The 13,301-nt window shown below is 48.7% G+C and overlaps 1 protein-coding gene across 2 annotated transcripts in view; it reads left to right on the top strand.

The window, feature by feature from the left end:
* LOC126535861 (alpha-1,3-mannosyl-glycoprotein 4-beta-N-acetylglucosaminyltransferase B-like) overlaps positions 1–13,301 on the top strand; it is a 162,223-nt gene that overhangs the window by 39,185 nt on the left and 109,737 nt on the right. The window contains exon 1 of one of the 2 annotated variants that reach the window (XM_055073507.2): positions 8,434–9,088. The exons of the other annotated variant lie outside the window; for it this stretch is intronic. The gene's annotated coding sequence lies outside the window, so the exon portion shown is untranslated. Of the gene's footprint in view, positions 1–8,433; positions 9,089–13,301 lie in introns of those variants that run through there. 2 annotated transcript variants of the gene reach the window in all.

Genomic DNA, 13,301 nt, shown 5'->3' with positions numbered 1-13,301 from the left:
ACTTTATCACCACTTCTCTGTATCGACTATGTTTCAAACTTCTTTCCTGCGCCGATGCTGGAGGCATCCCCGGAGGTAAGGCATATCCGCGCCAATAATTCCACATAATTTTCAGATTTGAGCTCTCTTATTGTTTCGCCCTTTTAATATTTAAGTCTGAGAAGATTTAAGATAAAAGGCATGCGCTGCCGTAGTTTTGTGTCAGGACTTTTTTTTTTTTTGCGGGCGGCGATTTTTTATTCTGAAGAATAATTTTGTCAAGAATGTAAGACCTGGTATGAACAACTTCAATGACTGAATGGTGCCGTAATATAACCCGCATATACCGCATGTCGTATAGTATGGCGTGGCATATGGCATCCATGTACCTAACTATATACGAAACCTCACGGCGACGACGATCTCTTGCGCCAGTTGTATCGCAATAACCGAATGTGCACCTGAAACGACTATTTGTCTCGGATGTCTTGCTTTCTCGCGCTGGGTCTTGTACACAGCTGGAAGTGCAAATGAGGCAGTGCGGAGAGAGTGAACAAGAAAGGAGTTGGGGAGAGAGAGAGATGGGGGGGGGGGAACTTTATGGTCCTTGTGCAGTTGATGAGCAGCTGGCTGAGTCAGGGCCTATAAAAAGTCATCGCCACCGATCACACCATAGTTAGCATTCTTAAAAGGACTTACTGAAAGCCTATAGTTGGTGCATACTTCACATAATTAATGAGCTCAAAAAACAAAGGTAGCACGAAAAAAGAATAAGGGAAGGTTACAGTAAGGATTTCACGTAAAAAAAAAGAGGGCCTAGAGCTGCGTCAGTGAGCCTTCTGTTTCTTTGTACACGAAAGAAATACGACTCGTCGAGGCGTTCGTTGTGGAATAAACTGTTGAGAGTAGCGCTTGTCCCGTGTCCATCCCTATTTCTGTGGTGTTTCTATTTCTTTTTTTTTTCTTGATATTTATGTCAACACTTTTTATATCGTGGCGCCGCCGACATCTCCGTGTCACAAAATTCCGCGCCAACGATTTGAGATCCCAGCTCGGTCGCAGCAATATGCCCACGACGCCGCCTTCGACACGTCGACGCAGGTGACGTGCCGATTCGTAGGCAGACACGTCGTTGAAACACCTGTCTATCAAATCAGGCCGACGATAATGAAGGCGCGACTTATGCCAGCGAATCAAACGCGCCGGTTTGTGGCGGTCTTCCGGCCTAGACGATGCCGGCCAGAGCAGTCCTTCGACCGGCATATCCGGGACGTTGGGCAGCGTGAGCATTATCGCTGCTGACAGTGTCGATGCCCAACAGAGATTGCCGGCTTTATTCCAACCCACAGAAATGCACGCGACCAAGGCGTTTGTATTTTGGCTTAACTACACAGCGCCGTTATGGCGAATGCGTTTCGTTAGAAAGTTCTTCGCGGAACTTTCACGCAAAACTAGGAATCGTATTTCATGCATTGGCATACTTTTAAAACACAGACCCTGCGGCAGAAGCGGTGCTCCCAATCCGCCCACCTCATTGAATGCAAGTTAAAAGGCACTTCAGAGGCGCTTTGTTTATTTCAACATTGGTCAATAACGCAGATATCTTGTAAACAACTGCTCTACGCGTGTTGTGTAGCTATACGTGTGCAAATTATCCATGTTAACGCAGCCGATTTGGGGAAATATCTGGCGAGCAGCACAATATGGCAATGGAACTCCTGGAAGCAACGGGGCACAGTATGCGACATAGCGGCATCAAAACGTTAAATAAAACACGAATAGTCGCGTCAAACGTCTTGTATTTTATTATTCGCAGAGCAAAGCATTATGCTCGCACACGGTGTGCCTGACGCGTTCTAAGAAAAAAGCCATTATTAAACCTCGTTTGTTCATTTCCTCGAAACAGGCGTTCAGCTAGTACTTTGCCGATTCCTAGATATGTATAGGGATGATTATTCCTCAAGGCAGAGCAGTATACTGCAGGAATAATCATCCCTATACATATCTAGGAATCGGCAAAGTACTACACTGTAAACAAAAATAAACCCACCTGGGAGTTTTTAACAGGTGATGCGCCCTAAAACCTCCCCTCCTGAAATATTTACTCCGATGTATCGGAGCAAAACAGCGCCATTCCCTCGTTTCACTCCGCTGGCTAGTTGCGGGAGTATTAGGGTGACATGACGCGATTTTACTCCGCTTCAAAATCTTGTTCTCCCGTGAAACTCCGACAGGGAGTTTTAAAAAACTCCCTCCGCCGAAACTGGTTGGTCACGTGGCGCTTCCGATGAGGCTGTGCGCCTTGCCAGCGACCGGGCGCGTTCGGCGTAGCCGGCAGTGCTCATGGCTGACGGTTTGTTTACATTTGTGAAGTGTCGTTCCGTGACAGCGTTTCGTCAATTTTTTTCCAGTATTTCCTTCTAGAAAGTGTTATAGGCATGCCTGAAGCTCACTGTAGCTCAGCTTCAAGTACGTTAGCTCTGATCACTTTGCTGACAACGATGAATGCAAGAGCAACGTTTTCAAGGGCGGAAAAAGGCTTAGGTATACCTCGAAGCTGCTCACTGGCTCGTGATGTCGGCTCAGGTTCTGACTGTGTTTTCGTGCTGCGTGACCCTGGCTTGTGTTCTTCAGTACGTGAAATGCGACTTGGATGTCCTTCTGAATACATGGTGACAACGTCCGGTGTAATGCTTGAAAGGACCGCGTAGCAGTGGCAACAGCAGCCACTGTTCGAGCGACGACATCCATGCTAGTCGCGCACGAATGGCGTACCCTAAGTTCGTTGCGGTGCTGTGTTGTCAGTGAGAAAGACCGGAGTGCAAGCAACTGTTTTTATTTATCTGTGAACGGATATCCTCGCCCGAAAAAAAACGGTAGGACATAAGTATGCGTACTGTGAATAAAGCTTCTTATTGAGCGATGTGAATCGAATTGTTAACGCGCATATAGGTTTTGGTCTCGTCGTTGCTTCCGATATTGCATTAACAATACGCTCTATGCGAGACACTGATTTAGACGCGTGCCTGCTGGCTCCGAGTTTAAGGATTCACTCGACAAATCAGCAATGTTGCTCCTTTTCACAACCGAGAGAGATTGCTTGGACGCAGAGCAAGTAGTGCGGTGTATAAAATGTATGACTGCGCATTTTTTGGTGTTACGTCGGCTGCTGCGGGTCATGCTCACACGTAATAATTTCTTGCTACGCTACCACTATATCGCAAAAATTTAATTTTGCTATAAAGCACACGCACTTACATTTTACTTGCTTACTGTAACTAACGCACTACTTTTTGGCCGCGAACGCCGGCAGTGTGCGAAGTCGCTTCAGCACTCACAGAATGGCATGATAATTTTGAAAAATTACGCCATTAATTTTTTTTCTCTCACCATTCTGAATTAACAGTGTGGTGTTGATTAAGGTATTCTGTTAATTTCAGCGAGGCAGATCTCGTATGAACGAGCATGTGAGTCGTAATTCTGAAAACAGCACAGCTGCTCCCTAGGCGGTTTCGAGGCACACAGTATCGTGGCTCTATATACTGGCACCGTTGCTTCTTGAGTATCGCATGTACGTAGGATGTCTTTCAAATTTCTGCATTGGGTATTTCTGAGATGTTTATGTATGTCATGATGTATGTGCTTTCATTGACTTGTTTCGTCGAATTTGACGCGGTCTCGTGTGCGTATTTCGAAATTTGACCAGCAGCCTCTGCATGTAAAGATGTTCACGCAAACTCACGCGATGCCTCTTTTTATACTCCCGTTGCACCTCGAAAAACACTCCGTTCATTGCAAAGCAAAAAATAAAGAAAAGGCAGAAAAATAAACTCCCATAATTCCACGCGAAAATTCCGCTCGCACGGAGTAAAAATTCTACTCCGATCATACGGAACATAATAAACTCCGAACCGGGGGGTCGCTAGAGGACAAGCGTTCTACTCCCACTTCGGAGTTATTTCCGTTTACAGTGTAGCTGAACGCCTGTTTTGAGGAAATGAACAAACGAGGTTTAATAATGGCTTTTTTCTTAGAACGCGTCAGGCACAGCGTGTGCGAGCATAATGCTTTGCTCTGCGAATAATAAAATACAAGACGTTTGACGCGACTATTCGTGTTTTATTTAACGTTTTGATGCCGCTATGTCGCATACTGTGGCTATAGCCACGTAGAGAATAATCATGCCGTGAAAGACTGCCAAGTGAAAGGCCATTTGACGTCTAGCATGCCGTACTTAACGGTGAAAGAAAACACCATAATATCAGAAAAAAGAGCAATGTAAACATCCAAAGAGCAGTGAGTGCGCACATACCTTTCTTTAAGGCATAGTGTGTGCAAATGTACAAAGAAAACGAAATAAATTTGTGATACGTCGAGCACAAACTTTGCGTAATTGAAAGAACTTATATGACATTTGGTACACTTGAAATCTTCCCACCGTTATTGTTGCAAATAATTTGTTCGTAAGATATTAAAGTAACGTTGCGATGCGTGAGAGTCTAGATAACATCAAAAGACACGCTTTTTTAGGTAATTAAGGAACGTTTAAAGGGCCCCTCACCAGGTCTGGCCATTTTGAGCTGACAAGCGCAGAACATACATTGCGTGATATAGCGATCGTGTCTGCAAAGTATTACATCGCTACGCACCGCGGAAAGACCTCAAATTTCAAACCGAATGCTGTTTTTCCTTCTCCTCGCTGCCGACGCGCTCCAGGCCGGAGGATCACGTACTCGCATCCCGGCGCCTACGTACCGCAGTGTGACGTCGCTCGTGGCTGGCACGTGACTTTGAGAATTATTCAAGGCACCATCTGTTATTTGTGTGATCTGTTGCTAGAATCGACGAATTGAAGTTTAGAGAAATAACAAAACACACAAACGGAATGTCTGCGTGTTTTTGCTTTACTTCGCACTGAAGTAAGAGAGATGTACTTCCGCTTCGTCTGCTTGTTGCCACGGTCGTGCGCTCACGTGCGCAGGTACCGAAACTACGCCATTTTGTACGGTGTTCCAGCGCGTGATCATGCTCTGCGATCCGCTTGTTCTGCCTCGGTATTCGTGTAGCACTGAATTATACCGCTAGTCATGTGTCATTGTGCACAGCGCGAAACAACAGATCGCGCGCAACGCCGCCGGCGGAAGTGCGCATCGCCGAGAAAAAGAAAGCGAGGAGAAAAAAAGAAGTGAAGGCGAGACCCGTGACGTATGTGTCACGCGATCCTCGAGGTCCGGCATGGGAGAACGCAGGGAAGGAATTTCGGTTGCGAAGGCTAGACGGGGCGAGTGGAGAGGGAGTCTGGCTATGCAGTGGAGCCCGCCTGCTGAAATCATGGGTTCGTGGCACTGAAATATTTCTATCTCGGCTATTATTGAGCCGACATGAAAAAAACTTTTGCGGCAGATGGTCCCTAGAGGACACGTAACAACTTCCAGCGTATAACCAAAATTTGCTATGGGGCCTAGTGAGGGGCCCTTTAAGGAATTTTCAGGGGTCTACTAAACGCCGGGCAGAAGGTTTGGCAGGTAACTTATATTGTGCCGATTTACGAAGAACCTAACATTCCGCAAATTTGCGTGCCGGTGTGAGGGTCAAGCAGTCAGCCTGCACCACCGGTTGTGTCGGTTGACGACTGGCCAGACTGTGTCGCGTATGTCACGAAGAGCAAACCGTTGACCACTGCTTGCGCTCCCGTAAGGTTGCGGTGGCAACAACAAAAATTGAACTGCGAGGAAGTCTCTCTAGCTGGTGTTCGCTTTTAAGACATTTCCTCTTTTCTCCTCACCTCCTCTCTTTGAGGCAGAAGGTGAACAAAACGACAAAGAGCGACACATACTGTCTGCCCTTCGTGTTCGTTCTTGTATGGTTGCCTTCGCGTGGTCGACAGGCATAGCCGCGGTATATCGTTGTCGAGTGCGTCCGCCACGGCAGACGCCAAGAATCTGCGGGGCAGATACATTTTGTGGCAGCTTGTTAACAGCTACAACTAGCAGCCGATGCCGAGTACTATTGGCGTAGCCACTCCCCATAGCTGCCCTACTCTTAGCCAAATGGCTATGTACAGTAGAATCCGCTTAAACGGAACTCGAAGAGACAGCAGAAAGTGTTTCGTTTATCCGAAGTTTTGTTTAAGCGAATGACATTAAAATTAAAAACAGTCGTTGGAAGAAAAACATCGAGTGTTCCGTTTTACTTCGGTGACCAAACGGACGTTATTGGGCTTTGCGTCGGAAGTAATCATCGCTCGCGTGTAATCCAATAATGTCTGCTTTAAATGCAACCTCTGCGCCTCGGTATGGCCCAAGGAAAACGCGCCAAGCGTCTCGGCGCTCGCTTGCTCACGACGTGTTCATAACTCGGAAGGACGCTCAGCATCGTTCAATCGGACATTGGGCCACCCCAAAATCTCACGTTGGCCCACATTTCAGTTGTGCCGACCCCAAATTTCAACTTGCCTTCCCGCCCCTAAATTTTAAGTTCTCTTCCCACCCCTAAATTTTAATTTCGTCCACACCACAATTTTCTAGTTGGCGCACCCACAATTTTCAAGTTGGCCTACCCACAATTATCAAATTGGCCCACCCACAAATTTCAGTTGGCCGAACTCTACTAAAGCTCCCCGTGTATTTTCTAAGGAGCCCTATGTATCTCTGTGGGCATCGTTTTCTTTCTCTTTTTTTTTCTTTAAATTGTCTCTTATCGCTTAAACGCTGCCATTCATCTACATTTACGCTATCATAACGGTTAAGTGTCTTAGCAAATCACGCATTTTTGTGCTGATACAAGGCATTACACTTTTCGCGTAACAGGGCTGGTGAGATCGCTAAGGAATTCTTTCGCATTAAAAGCTACCGTTCCGGGCAACCGCATCTTCTCTTTGTGTTTCATTTTCCATGATAGCGAGAATTTGTGAATGCATGCGAAACTTCGCCGCGCTTTGCTTATTTCGTGACGTCCATTTTTTGTGACCGCCAATGGCGTCTTGTGCTTTTGCTTTCGACTGGCGCCATCAAGAGGCACGGAACGTGACAGCTAAGCAATCCGAAAGCCGCATAGCAACCTCTGACTCCACACCATCGCAGCTTGATATACTGGATTTTGATTGTTTAGAATCTCCATTTTGCGTGGTGGTCGGACTGTTCATGCGTTGTATGCGGTTTAATTCGGTATAACGGCACATAAAGTACGTGGTTATTTCGGTTACAGTTCTGTTTAACCGGAGTTCAGAGAAAAATTGTTCTATTTGAGCCGAGCTTGTTAACATTCTGTACCTAGGCGGCCAAACAAAGTGCATTCCGTTTATCCGGTATTTCCGTTTAAGTGAGTTTCGTTTATCCGGAGTCCGGTGTACTAGTCCACGGCGTCTGGAAAGAAAATACCAACGTGTGAGGGCAGGCTCTGTCCGGGCTTTGTCGTAGCTGCTTTCGTCGATGCTTCCAGCACGGTCGCTTTTCGACAAACGAAATCGTTTGCGATGTGCACAAGCGGCGATTCTGGTTCGCCAAAAAGTCATTGGGCTCATTTGACGCCGGCTATGAGATTTGCTGGTCGGTGACATAGCAGCACATAAGTGACTGCAGCGGACGAAATTCTGCAACTGGCAGCTGGATATATACCATGGACCGTATCTGCACGACAATGGAACCATTGCATTCCTTCGCTTCAGTGGATTGTAAGCCAACGCAATCGCCTTCGAAGTCACGTGACTAGCTATATCGGCGTCGTTTGCAGCATGCTTGACTGGTCGCAATCAACGACGCTATCTTTAATAATACACGTCGATTTGGTGCACTTGCGCTTCAATTCCGCAGTTACTGAGCGCACGTGTACTCGTCAAAACATAAATTTCGATAAACAAAATGCCAGTACTCGTTCCAACTACGCCGGTTGCTCAGTCCACATGTGTCCTTTTCGAGTGAACGTCCAATTAATTCAATTATTGTATTGTGTCTGTACTAGCGTTCGCTGTAAACGTTCGCAAACCGCACCGGCCGCTGTGAATATACGTCTATGCGAGCCGCCTTCCCCAGGTTTGCCCAGCGGAAGATGGTCGCCGACGCTGCTCTCTTTCTTTTCCTTTCGTGCCCACCGCCGCTTAACGCGGGCCCCTTTCTAGTCGCCCGATGAGCCGTGGCACGCAAGGACTATTCGCTGCCGTGCACTGGCGCGTCCACTCCCCCGCAAGAAACGCGGTCGTGCGCAGCGAAAGCTCGCCGACAGAGGTAGAAGGGTAGTACTACATTCGCAAACGCATTGTAACGGGGAGACCCGCCGTGCGATGCGGAAATAGCAACCCGGAACCGGGAGCAGCGTGTGCCCGAAACCTGCCGGCCGGCGTCGCGCTAACGCTTTCGCAGAATGCGCGGAGGACGCATCGCATCGCCTTTCTCCGTGATCTCCTTTCCTCCTCGTTTCATTTTGCGTTTCACCTCACTCGTTTCATTTTGCCCCCTCCCCTTTCTCCCTGCATCCTATTGCGAAATGGTCTTGCGTACAGGGAGCCAAGACGGCGAGAGCGGACAGGCAGCGAACACGGCGAGGGGGCACGTTTTCACCGCATTCCGCATTTCTCTGTCCCGTTTATTTTTCTTTTCTCCTTTTCTGCTCTCATCTCTGGCTCTTTCTCGTCTTTGGACGCTGTCGCGCCGTTCCTCGCTGATCTCTCCTGCGGGTGTACAACATAGGCGGTCCCATTGTTCGCTTCCACTTAGCGCTGCGCCTAATGGCTCGCTCGACGCTTCCTGCAATGGCTCTGGCGCGTTATGGGTCGCGAGGGGGTACGCCCCGGATGGCCGTGCTCTTCCCGTGTTGTCCTCCCGTAATACCGATGCCTGAACACTCTCGTGCTGATGAAAATGGCTCCCTCCCGGTGTTGGAAATGTGACTGTAAATGCGGCGGTCTGTGCGCGGCCCACTTGCTCGTAGTCTCGAGACCTGTTATCTCTCTCCTGGCCGTTCGCGCCTTCCAGGAGAGAGCGAAAGACGAAGGGGAAAGTGCAGGCAACCAAGAGGAGGAAGGCGCAGACAGCTATCGGGGCCTTTTATCGGGCAACCTTCGTACGGCCGCAGCGCCGACCTTTGCCTTCGCAAGTTCGCCGCCAGTGTCGAGGTGAGTGAGAAACGGTTGTCCCCTTGTACTGGCTCGGCAGCGCGCACGGACTAAGGTGTATACGAACTCGCATGCCTTGGCTGCCACTGTGGGAACCGGTCCGCTCTTCGTATGTGACCGACAACGGGTTGGCACGTTGTCTCCCGCGTTTCTCCAAATACCTGCGCTGTTATTTTTTCGCCCGCGCCTCCCCAGGCCTCCAGTTTCTCGCTTCATTCTCTCCCTGGTGAACGCGTACGTTATAGAATGACATTTCTGGGGAAACGAGTGCGCTTCCTTGTTGACCCTGCCGCGAAGTCCTCGCGTGCCGCTGACGGCGAGAGTAGGCACGTGAGAAGTCTTTCTTGCGGCATGGCGCATTTCGCATTTTCTTTTTTCATTCACATTTCTTTACCTTCTCTTTCCTTTGTTATAAACATTGGGCGACCGCTTTGGAAGAAGGCGTATCCGTGAGGGGCTCCTGAAAATTAAGATCAAGCGTGCTTCGGAGTATTCAGTCGCTCAGGTAATGGGATTGCGCAGGCGATGTGGGCATCCGGTTAATGGATTAATGCGGGTAATGTGTATGCGTGCGTGTGCGGCGTGTGTGAGGGAGGGGAGTTCGGGGGATGGAGTTAAATTGCTTAACACTCCGAAGGACCACGCCGCAAGTACGCTAGCACGCTGCATGGGTATTGCGCATGTTTTAAGCTTCTGCGCGCTGTCTGGCACGTTTTCCGCACGCGGAATTGTTCAGGTGAAGGTTCTCCGTTCATATTACGATCACTGCTGTATGCGTGAGACACGCTGGGGAGTACAATACTTCAACTGCTGGAGGCGTTCGGTTGTTTTTCTGTCATCGGGATGCGTGTTTCAATGCTGTAATGCTGCGTTTGCGCGTGTGTCGTGGGAGAGTGATGCCACATGCGAACATTCGTCTTCCCACTTGAGGATCCCAAAGTTTCACCAATCGCAGGCCCTTCTCTGCGCCATGTTTCATACTCCGAGAGCGATCTAGTCATGGAACCCGAGAGAAATGCAATGACGAGAAAGTTAATAAATAGGTGGAAGAGAAAATGTATGTATGAAAGATGGAAAGAGAAGTAAATGTGTGAATGAAACAAGTAACGTCAGTGCATGATAAAAGTAGAAGCTGCAGCAGTAACAGTTGTATTAGCAGATTAAATATATAGTTTTCACTGGGATAGGAAACGGCCGCTGGCGTTCTTTGACTATCTTAATTTGCGAACGGTGTTTACAAAGCTTCTGGAGGGAAGCTGTAATAATTGCACGTTATTATACTAAATTGCTATGTCCGAGGGGAAGGGGGGGAGGGGAGAGCGAAAATGAGTGCTCTGCCGAATTGGGGGCGCGCGTGGGCGGTGCACCGCGTGCACAAGGCCGGGCCTAACTGTGTAGAGTGCCCCCTGGAGCGGCTCGGACCGTCAGCATGCGCTGTTGTTTGAGCACCGGTGGACCGTGCTCGGATCGCTCGCTCGCGCGGTGTCGCGCGTATAGCAGCCGACCGGGCGAAAGGAAAAGACGCGAGCCACCGCGGTGACCCTCCGCGTGGCTCCGCAGCGCGGCTTTCCCCGTGGCTGCAAATAGCGGCCGTTTAGGAGCGTAATACGGAAGCTTCCTGGTACGTAAAGTCATAAACGTGCACCTAAATCCAATTGTACGCGACAGTTTTCGCATTTCGCTCTCGTCGGAATGCGTCTGCGCCACGGTCGAAAATCGAACCTGCGACCTCGTGCCCAGGGACACTCGACAGCCACCGTGGAGAAAGGATGCCACAAGAAAAAAAAAAAAAAAAAAGGAGTCGCAGTTTCCTCCTAGGGTTGAGACATTGACAGGATATTATTTATTTATTTATTTATTTATTTAAAATATCTTACAGGCTCCTAGAAACATTGTATAAGGGGGGAAGTACAATCAAAGATTGTAACGCATACAATAATTAGAACACATATATGAATACATACACAACAAAATTACGCAATTATGTCTCAAAGTTTTATGAGCACTGTAACTTGCAGCAAACATTCGCTTACCATCCGAACTCGTGTAGGGCCACACGCACAAAGGCGCGCAAGAACATAGCCTACTTGACGACCGCGAGCAGTCGCAGTCACAACGTTGCCGTGAGAAGCGTGCGTGCTTGCGTCAGAGCGAGCGTTCCGTGCTGCCGCTCCCTTATCATTTCAGATCTGTCCCTCCTCCAAAACTAAGCATCACGTCATCTGCAACTGTGGGCGAGGACGTATGGCACATCGACAGGGCGAGCCTTCTCGGCTCGCGCCCTGGCACCCGCGGCGGATCACGTGACCTCCAAGACACACTGGCTGCGACGTGAACGCGCCCCGAGTATAAGCTTTAACATGCGCCCTAATCTCAATAATGAATTAATTGGTTTGGGTTAATAAGTCCGCTATGCATTGTGCTTTGTCAGGCACGTAGTATCGGCCTCTTCCAAGTGATCCAAGTGAATGGCCACAGGCAATCATTAAATACGTGCCATGCTTGAAGAAAAGAGGGCAAGCGAAAAATAGAAAGCAACCCGTATGAACTGTTATACCGAACTCGCTTTGGTACCTTCACTTCGGCTCGCATTCCGTCGTCTGTAGCGAGGCAGCGGAAGCGTCGGGTTTCGTAAGCTTCTCTGCCTCGTGGTCTTCGCCCGTGTGATATATTTCATGAGGCGGCTTTGCCTAATTTCGTGCATCTTTTTATGTCTCGCGTTCGTATTTCGTTCCACTCACGTATGTCGCTTCTTCTTTTCATTTAATTTCGCCTTTTGTCTCGTTACCTTAGGGCACGGAGTAAGACATATAGGAGGTGAAACTCCCGTCAGCGCGAGCGAGCGCGGGCGACCAGATAAAGTCACAATTGTTGCATGCGCCGACGCTACCCTATGCAGTGGCGGCACCATGCGGCGCGTCGTAGAAGCCACAGCGGAAAAAAAAAAAGCAGCGCCCGACAGGCGGCTCGGCGGCTCCGGCAGCTCCGGCGCTCACTCCGGCAGCGCCCGCTCAATGCAGACGACAAGCAGACGACACGGGTGTTTGCTTCAGGTGCTTGCTTATTTCGAAAAAAAAATTGCCGTAATGTTTCTAGTGTGACTGTAAAGTAAGAGAAAGATATTTTGCGTTGGTATATATGCACTCTTCATTCATGAATAACGAAAATAAAAAAGGAAATATACCTATCAGAATTAAAAATTTGATGCATTTTTATGCACATAGTTCAAGGCTCTGAAAATCCCCACGCGAGAATATTTCGCAAGCCTCAAATGTTCTTGCTCTCACACTAATACGTACGTCCATAGCGTAATAGAACTGCGTAGGTGCGCGCACTCAAGAAAACTGTTTTGTTGTGTGCCCATCAAAAAAAGCAACACGTGTGGCAAACTTCCGCTAATCTTCCTCTTATCGCAAAGCAGCTAGGGCAACTAGTTTTCGCGAGTCTTAAGAAAAATAAAAGGAACGGAAACAGATGCACGGCGGCATCCTTCCTACGCGCACCCCTGTGAGCACTAGAGCGAGAAACAAGCGGTCGCCCTTTGAGCGATTAGGAACGAGATAGCCATCAGTTTCGCAAGCGCAAAAAGCCGAAAACCGCCCGCCACGGAGCAAGTTAGCCCTGGCTACAACCAGAAGCTACGTATCATCTTATAGCTGTCATGGAAAACGCGTTTTATTTTTTACTGTGCTCAAATGGCTGAAGCGTAGCAGCAGTTGCTCTTCGGGCTACAAGCGGTAAAGAAGCGCGCGAGAGCGCCCTCAGTAGAAGTCAGGCGCGCGCGGCCGAACGGGAGTAACACGCTCGACCGGTTGCCTTGGCAACCGAAACGGCGGTAATTTCTTCCCATGCCGCCAGGTGCCGCCAGCATGAAAATATATCCGCGGGCTTGTGACCTTTTCTGGTCGCCTCAAACAGCGGAGTTTCCACTCCTAAATATTTCTTGCTCCGTGCCTTAGGGCGTATCTTTAATTCCCATCGTTTCTTAATGAAGTGTACAACCCTGTACGAAGAGTAAGAAAACGAACGAGCAAAAAGAAAGGAAAGAAAAAGAAGAAAAACGAAAACACTCACACGTGGTATGGCGGATTCTTGGAAGGGGTCGATTTAATGTGCGACAACGCGCGGTAGAGAAGTGCTATAGGAAGCCGGTCCATTCAAAATGGCTCATTAATGCACTTCACTGGGGGCGTAATTTCTTAAATCGTTAATT

The sequence above is a fragment of the Dermacentor andersoni genome, chromosome 4, assembly GCF_023375885.2.
Source record: "Dermacentor andersoni chromosome 4, qqDerAnde1_hic_scaffold, whole genome shotgun sequence".
Lineage (NCBI taxonomy): Eukaryota > Metazoa > Arthropoda > Arachnida > Ixodida > Ixodidae > Dermacentor > Dermacentor andersoni.
This window is presented reverse-complemented; position numbering and strand designations above follow the sequence as displayed.